Below are 8,094 nucleotides of genomic sequence, written 5' to 3'. Positions count from 1 at the left end.
TTCTCGGCTCTCCCTTCTCTTTTATATACGAAATTCGGGCGGAATCGATTCGACGAGTACACGACGCGGCGCGCCGGTCCCCTTTTTTCGCTTTACGAAAAATTTTCGTGGACTCGGACACGCGGTCGGCTCGCGATTCAAAACCCTTCTCCGTAAAGAGGTAAAGGATTACGAATGCTCTCTCCGCCGGACGACGACGCGCCGTATATTTCTCCGTAATACCGTTATGTGTGCGGGCAAGGGCGCCTCGGCATAAGACGCGCGAGCGCTATCGCACCGAGAGACGCGGCACAGAGTGCGAGAGCAGTCCGGTCAGTCTGTGTGATGTACGGAGAGGAGAGACGGTGAGACAAGCGCTACCTACTTTCGGGAGACAACGACGCACGCGCCGCTCTAGGGAAAGCGGTGCCATTCACCGTCCTGACCCTTTTTTTGGCCGTTTGTTGCTCCCTTCGCGCGCGCTCTTACTCTCATCCCATTTCTCCTCGGCTCTCGCGTACACACACGACTTGGATACACAAACACGCTCCCCCTCTTAATTCGCGCAGCATTCTCTGGGCGCGCGTTCGCCAACGTTTTACACGCTTGTGCGCTTCTCCTCCTCATTATTATTATTTCGGTGTGTCATTTCAGACGACGCCAGGATTTGCACCGCGGCCGGTCGGCGCGGCACAGACACCTCGGGCGAACGTCCAACGATCGCTCGTACGCCCATTGTAAGCGTTGCACAGGGCACAGGCGACGCGCGCGCCATTCTCTGGTCGCCCGCGTCGTGGCCGTGCGCGCTTTTCGGGCGCATAGCAGTTTAGGGGTACTAAAACGACCCTCAGCCAGGCGTGGTCCGGGAATTGTATCCGTGGACCGCAATGTGCGTTCGAAATGTCAATGTTCATGTGTCCTGCAGTTCACAAGTTGACGCGCAATTAGCTGCGTTCTTCATCGACCTACGAGCCAAGTGATCCACCGTTCAGGGTAATCGTTCGAAATTTTTGCGTTCGCGAAGAAACGCGCTTCTCGTTCAACCATCGTGGTCTCTTCTCTCGGACGAGAGAGAGAGAATAATCGTGGTGGCTCTTCGATCAGCCTGTCCGCGCGCGTCCTCGGACGCGCGCGGACCGCCGCCTCCCGCCAGGGAAGGCTACGGCACAAAGATAGAGTTGTGTGTTTCTCGTTCGGAGCGTCTCTCCCGCAACGGGAGAGCCGGGGCGGAAGCTCTTTGAAGAAACCGTCGGACCGACACAGTTGACAGATTGGTCGAAATATCATCGATCCCTTCTCTGTGTTATATATACAGGGTGATTCAAAACAACCGTTTGTCCTTAAAATGTCGTATTCCTGACTCAATTCTAAGACGATTTTTCCTTTGCCAAAATTTTATCCGAAGTTTAGTTTTTGAAATATAAAAAGAAATAGTTAGCGAATTACAGCACGAGTACGGGCGGTAATCAGGAGCGGCGCAACACATTATCCGACGCGGGCGATTACGTGGGCGCTCGAAGCGATCAGCTGTTTGTTACACGCGGCGTTTTGTGTGTGTGTGTGTGTGTGTGTGTGTATACGCGTACACACACACACACACACACACACTCTCTCTTTCTCTCTCTCTCTCTCTCTCTCTCACTGATTCTTACCTTGTAGAGATGTTTGATGTCCTTTGACGAATAATTGTTGCCTGACTGGATACAATCCGATATTGACACACTGTGACACACTGCATAATGAAATCATTTTTTTGTAATAAATTCTATTGACACTTTGACTCACGCACTTGATTAAAAATTATTGTAATAAATAACTGATTACAAATTACAACACATAATCACAATCTGAGAGAATTTTCTCTTAGAATTTGCCCTGAAAATTGTGGTAATCGTAGGATAATATTGTATGGAAAAAATTTTATTAGAATTCCTCTAATTAATATTTATCACATTCAAAATAATAATATCTATCACAATAAAATATGAAACATGTTTTATTAATTTTACTAAACCGTAAAGTAAAATTAATGAAATATATTTTATATTTTATTGTGATAAATATTATTATTTTTAATGTGATAATTATTAATCAGAGAAATTCTAATAAAATTCTTTCCATACCATATTCTCTTACAATTACTATAACTTTTAGGGTAAATTCTAAGAGAAAATTCTCTCAGTGTTTTGATTAATTATTAAAAATTACTTGTAAAATAAATATCTGGGCTGGAATAATGGGTACCCAAATACTTGGGCCTGTTATTCTACCAGATATTTTAACTGGCCAGACGTACGTGGAACTTTTGAAAGAAAATCTGCCCGATTTTTTAGAAGAAGTGCCACTATTTGAAAGAAATAAAATGTTCTTTCAACAAGACGGTGCTGGACCACACAACGCCAGGATTGTAACAAACTACTTGAACGAGCAGTTTCCTGGACGTTGGATGGGTCGGTATGGCCCGATACGTTGGCCCGCAAGATCCCCGGACCTTAATTCTCTTGATTTCTTTTTATGGGGATACTGTAAGGAATCAATATACAAACGCTTCCCGAGGACGTCGACGATTTAGAAACCAGATTGCGATATGTAATTTGGAATATCGAAGAGGAAGTAATGGAGAACGTGCAATTAAATTTATTTAAACGCATGAGAGCTTGCATAAGGATGGATGGTGGTCATTTTGAGCACCTATTATAAATTAATCCGCTCTTTTCAGAGCGACCAAAGTTAATCCGCTCTTTTCAGAGCGACCAAAGTCAATCCGCTCTTTTCAGAGCGACCAAAGTCAATCCGCTCTTTTCAGAGCGACCAATACATTTATACATGGAACATCTTGTTCGCAAAACATAATTATTTTTCTCACGTCTCGCTTAAAAAGAAAGGGCAAAACGGGCGGATAATGTTAAGTCATTAAAAAAAATGTATTATAACGTAAAAAATTATAATACGTTATAATATGCCTTTTTTAATAACATAATTATTATACGTTTTAATACATGTCTCGCGTCAATCACATGTTCGGCAACGCCGCGTGATTGTTATCGTCTAGACGTGTCGCGAAGCGTGGCGACGCGTCGCGTCGTCCGTCGCCGCAGTCTGTTGTCGTGTCCTTGCCGTGTAAACAATTGTCGTCCGCATCGAGTAACGTGTGCCTTTTTACAAGTAATTTTTAATAATTAATCGGTACACTGAGAGAACTTTCTCTTAAAATTTACCCTAAAAGTTATGGTAATTGTGAGACAATACGGTATGAAAAGAATTTTATTAAAATTTCTCTGATTAATATTTATCACATTAAAAATAATATCTATCACAATAAAATATGAAATATGTGTGATTAATTTTACTAAACTGTATAGTAAAATTAATCAAACATATTTTATATTTTCTTGTAATACATATTATTATTTTTAATATGATAAATAGTAGAGAAATTCTAATAAAATTCTTTCCACATCATAATGTCCTACGATTACCATAATTTTCTAGGTAAATTCTAAGAGAAAATTCTCTTAGATTGTGATTATGATTGTCGTGTCCTTGCCGTGTAAACTATTGCCGTCCGCATCGAGTAACGTGTGCTGTGCGCGCCGCGCGTTTTTACAAGTAATTTTTAATAATTAATCAAAACACTGAGAGAATTTTCTCTTAGAATTTACCCTAAAAGTTATAGTAATTGTAAGAGAATATGGTATGGAAAGAATTTTATTAGAATTTCTCTGATTAATAATTATCACATTAAAAATAATAATATCTATCACAATAAAATATAAAATATATTTCATTAATTTTACTTTACGGTTTAGTAAAATTAATAAAACATGTTTCATATTTTATTGTGATAGATATTATTATTTTGAATGTGATAAATATTAATTAGAGGAATTCTAATAAAATTTTTTCCATACAATATTATCCTACGATTACCACAATTTTCAGGGCAAATTCTAAGAGAAAATTCTCTCAGATTGTGATTATGTGTTGTAATTTGTAATCAGTTATTTATTACAATAATTTTTAATCAAGTGCGTGAGTCAAAGTGTCAATAGAATTTATTACAAAAAAATGATTTCATTATGCAGTGTGTCACAGTGTGTCAATATCGGATTGTATCCAGTCAGGCAACAATTATTCGTCAAAGGACATCAAACATCTCTACAAGGTAACAATCAGCGAGAGAGAGAGAGAGAGAGAGAGAGAGAGTGTGTGTGTGTGTGTATACGCGTACACACACACGCACACACACACACACAAAACGCCGCGTGTAACAAACAGCTGATCGCTTCGAGCGCCCACGTAATCGCCCGCGTCGGATAATGTGTTGCGCCGCTCCTGATTACAGCCCGTACTCGTGCTGTAATTTGCTAACTATTTCTTTTTATATTTCAAAAACTAAGCTTCGGATAAAATTTTGGCAAAGGAAAAATCGTCTTAGAATTGAGTCAGGAATACGACATTTTAAGGACAAACGGTTGTTTTAAATCACCCTGTATATTATAATAATATATGGGGGTCCTCTCGCTCGGCACTCGCGGTCGCACACCGTGTGTTCTCGGCACGCTGACCGCTGCCCCGCGACAACGGGGAGGGCGCGCGTCGACGAACGTCGTGGGTGCTGCACACACGCGTGCGCGGGCATAGGTTACCACCGGTTCGCGCTCAACGCCGAATCGACGCTCTGTGTGTGTGTGGCCGGAGAATGGCACACACACGAGCGTGATCGCGAAGCGTCTCGCTCCGAATCGTCGTCGAACACCGCCGGGCGCGCTGCTCTGCTTGCCGACTACTTTCGGTCAGAGAGGCGCGATGGCGTCCGTCGTTATATCAAAACACAACAACAAATTCCGTCAAATCCATTATTTTCTTTTTCTCTGAGAGCGCCTTTTCAGCGCGTCCATTCAGTCGCCGACTGCTGCGAGCGCGCGTCTCTCCCAAAAGAGAGGACTCTCGACGCAGAGCAGGACCTCCGGAACGTTAATGATCCTTCCGCAGGTTCACCTACGGAAACCTTGTTACGACTTTTACTTCCTCTAAATGATCAAGTTTGGTCATCTTCCCGGCAACATCGGCAATGCCGAGACATTGCCGCGCACCAGTCCGAAGACCTCACTAAATCATTTAATCGGTAGTAGCGACGGGCGGTGTGTACAAAGGGCAGGGACGTAATCAACGCGAGCTTATGACTCGCGTTTACTGGGAATTCCTCGTTCATGGGGAACAATTGCAAGCCCCAATCCCTAGCACGAAGGAGGTTCAGCGGGTTACCCGGGCCTTTCGGCCAGGGAACACACGCTGATTCCTTCAGTGTAGCGCGCGTGCGACCCAGAACATCTAAGGGCATCACAGACCTGTTATTGCTCAATCTCGTGCGGCTAGAAGCCGCCTGTCCCTCTAAGAAGATTTGTTTGTACGTTGGTAGTAAAAACCCGCCAGCCGAAGCCGGGGGCCTTCGCGATACCATAAGGTACGCCTATTTAGCAGGCTAGAGTCTCGTTCGTTATCGGAATTAACCAGACAAATCGCTCCACCAACTAAGAACGGCCATGCACCACCACCCACCGAATCAAGAAAGAGCTATCAATCTGTCAATCCTTCCGGTGTCTGGGCCTGGTGAGGTTTCCCGTGTTGAGTCAAATTAAGCCGCAGGCTCCACTCCTGGTGGTGCCCTTCCGTCAATTCCTTTAAGTTTCAGCTTTGCAACCATACTTCCCCCGGAACCCAAAAGCTTTGGTTTCCCGGAAGCTGCCCGCCGAGTCATCGGAGGAACTTCGGCGGATCGCTAGCTGGCATCGTTTATGGTTAGAACTAGGGCGGTATCTGATCGCCTTCAAACCTCTAACTTCCGTTCTTGATTAATGAAAACATTTTTGGCAAATGCTTTCGCTTCTGTCCGTCTTGCGACGATCCAAGAATTTCACCTCTAACGTCGCAATACGAATGCCCCCATCTGTCCCTATTAATCATTACCTCGGGGTTCCGAAAACCAACAAAATAGAACCGAGGTCCTATTCCATTATTCCATGCACGCAGTATTCAGGCGAAGGTAGCCTGCTTTAAGCACTCTAATTTGTTCAAAGTAAACGTACCGGCCCGACTCGACACTCAGTAAAGAGCACCGCGACGGGATATTAGTTGGGCCGCCCCTCGCGAAACTAAGCCCACCGGTAGGACGTCCCACATCACGCCAGTTAAACACCGCGAGCGGTGAACCGACGGTGTGCGACACAGATTCAACTACGAGCTTTTTAACCGCAACAACTTTAATATACGCTATTGGAGCTGGAATTACCGCGGCTGCTGGCACCAGACTTGCCCTCCAATGGATCCTCGTTAAAGGATTTAAAGTGTACTCATTCCGATTACGGGGCCTCGGATGAGTCCCGTATCGTTATTTTTCGTCACTACCTCCCCGTGCCGGGAGTGGGTAATTTGCGCGCCTGCTGCCTTCCTTGGATGTGGTAGCCGTTTCTCAGGCTCCCTCTCCGGAATCGAACCCTGATTCCCCGTTACCCGTTACAACCATGGTAGGCGAAGAACCTACCATCGACAGTTGATAAGGCAAACATTTGAAAGATGCGTCGCCGGTGCTAGGACCGTGCGATCAGCACAAAGTTATTCAGAGTCACCAAAATAAACGGTGGACGAACGGCGAGCCGCCCGCCACCGATTGGTTTTGATCTAATAAAACCGTCCCTTCCATCACTGGTCGGGACTCTGTTTTCCATGTATTAGCTCTAGAATTACCACAGTTATCCAAGTAAATGTGGGTACAATCTAATGAACCATAACTGATTTAATGAGCCATTCGCGGTTTCACATTAATTCGGCATGCACTGAGACATGCATGGCTTAATCTTTGAGACAAGCATATGACTACTGGCAGGATCAACCAGGGAGCTTCGTGTTCGGTTACTCGCAAGGGAGAAACTCGCGAGCGAGCCCGAAAACTCGTCGCTAGCTCTTTTTCGCGCGCGCGCGCGTTCGATGCCGAAACACCGACGCGCGCGCGACACGCTCGTATGTGCCATTTTATTTGCCGCCGGTCTTGCTCAGCCGGTCGGCGACACTCTGCTGTGTTTAACGCTATTATGTAAAGCGTACGAGAGAACGACGGAGGCGAGAGTAAACCCCCGACGCCGCCGCCTCTCCTCTTCTTCCTCCTCTCCGTTCAAAAATCCACAAGATCAAAATACTCGTGTTCTTATTCTCCCAAATGTTATGATGCGCGGTCTCGAGAGACCGCGCGATTCACCCTGACGCTAGATCGACGATGGCGATGCTTAGACGTCGAGGACTGTTCTGTCTGGTTCGTACGCGTTTAACCGCACACGACCAGCAATAAGATTCCGCTACGGCGTACAAAGCGAGCGGGAAGAAGCAACTCTTCCCGCAAACTCGTATCCGTGGAGTAGATGCTCGGTAAGCGCGACGATTCCGCTGCTGCGTACGAAACGAGAGGGAACCGCGCGGCCAACACACTAGAGGCGTGCGCGCCACATAAGAGCCATTCGGTCTTGCGACACCGACTCGTGGCAATGCTGTGCTCGTAATAAATAAGTGTGCGTTAATTTTGCGCGCGTTCGGCGACGAACGAGAAGAGCCGCACCGTAATCCCCGGCGAAGAGGAATACGAGACGACGCGAGAGTCGAACGTACGTTCTCGCGAGACACGCAACCTCCAAGCATGAGAAGACTTGGCGGCGGCGCGTTCTGCGACGATCGTATATTATTTTATATATTCGTGGTTTCCAAATCAAACATTTTATATAAATGTTCTCTCCGTGTCAGAGTCGCGACTCGACAAAATCCGTTCTCGACCCGTTCGGGCGATTCTTCGTTTGTCAACGTCGAGAGCGCGACACGTACAATATAATCTCTCCTACCTCTTATAGTCCCAACCGCCGCCAAACGGCGGCGACGGCGGGGAAACCGAAACCCCGGTGGGGGAACTCAAAAGTATTTAGACCGTCCCGGGCTCGCCGCTCGTTCGACGCGCCGACGGACTATCTCTTTTAGTACCCAACCGGGCCCCGGGCCGGCTGGGGACCCGGTCCACCCGGGGCCATGGAGCGCAGCGCCCAAAGGCGCGTTCAAAAAGAAATTTTCGGGAGA

General features: G+C 46.2%; 2 non-coding genes across 2 annotated transcripts; both read right to left on the bottom strand.

The window, feature by feature from the left end:
• Positions 1–820: 820 nt before the first annotated feature.
• LOC146724888 (5.8S ribosomal RNA) lies at positions 821–975 on the bottom strand. Its single transcript, XR_014926063.1, has one exon. It is a non-coding gene; the product is annotated as a 5.8S ribosomal RNA (ribosomal RNA).
• A 3,982-nt stretch (positions 976–4,957) lies between these two features.
• On the bottom strand, positions 4,958–6,878 carry LOC146724887 (small subunit ribosomal RNA). Its single transcript, XR_014926064.1, has one exon. It is a non-coding gene; the product is annotated as a small subunit ribosomal RNA (ribosomal RNA).
• Between the last annotated feature and the right edge of the window lie 1,216 nt (positions 6,879–8,094).

Source organism: Nylanderia fulva, unplaced genomic scaffold, assembly GCF_048542155.1.
Source record: "Nylanderia fulva isolate GAGA-0341 unplaced genomic scaffold, ASM4854215v1 Scaffold1115, whole genome shotgun sequence".
In the NCBI taxonomy this organism is placed as follows: Eukaryota; Metazoa; Arthropoda; class Insecta; order Hymenoptera; family Formicidae; genus Nylanderia; species Nylanderia fulva.
Note: the sequence above shows the minus strand (reverse complement) of the source record. Positions and strands in the feature narration are given on the sequence as shown.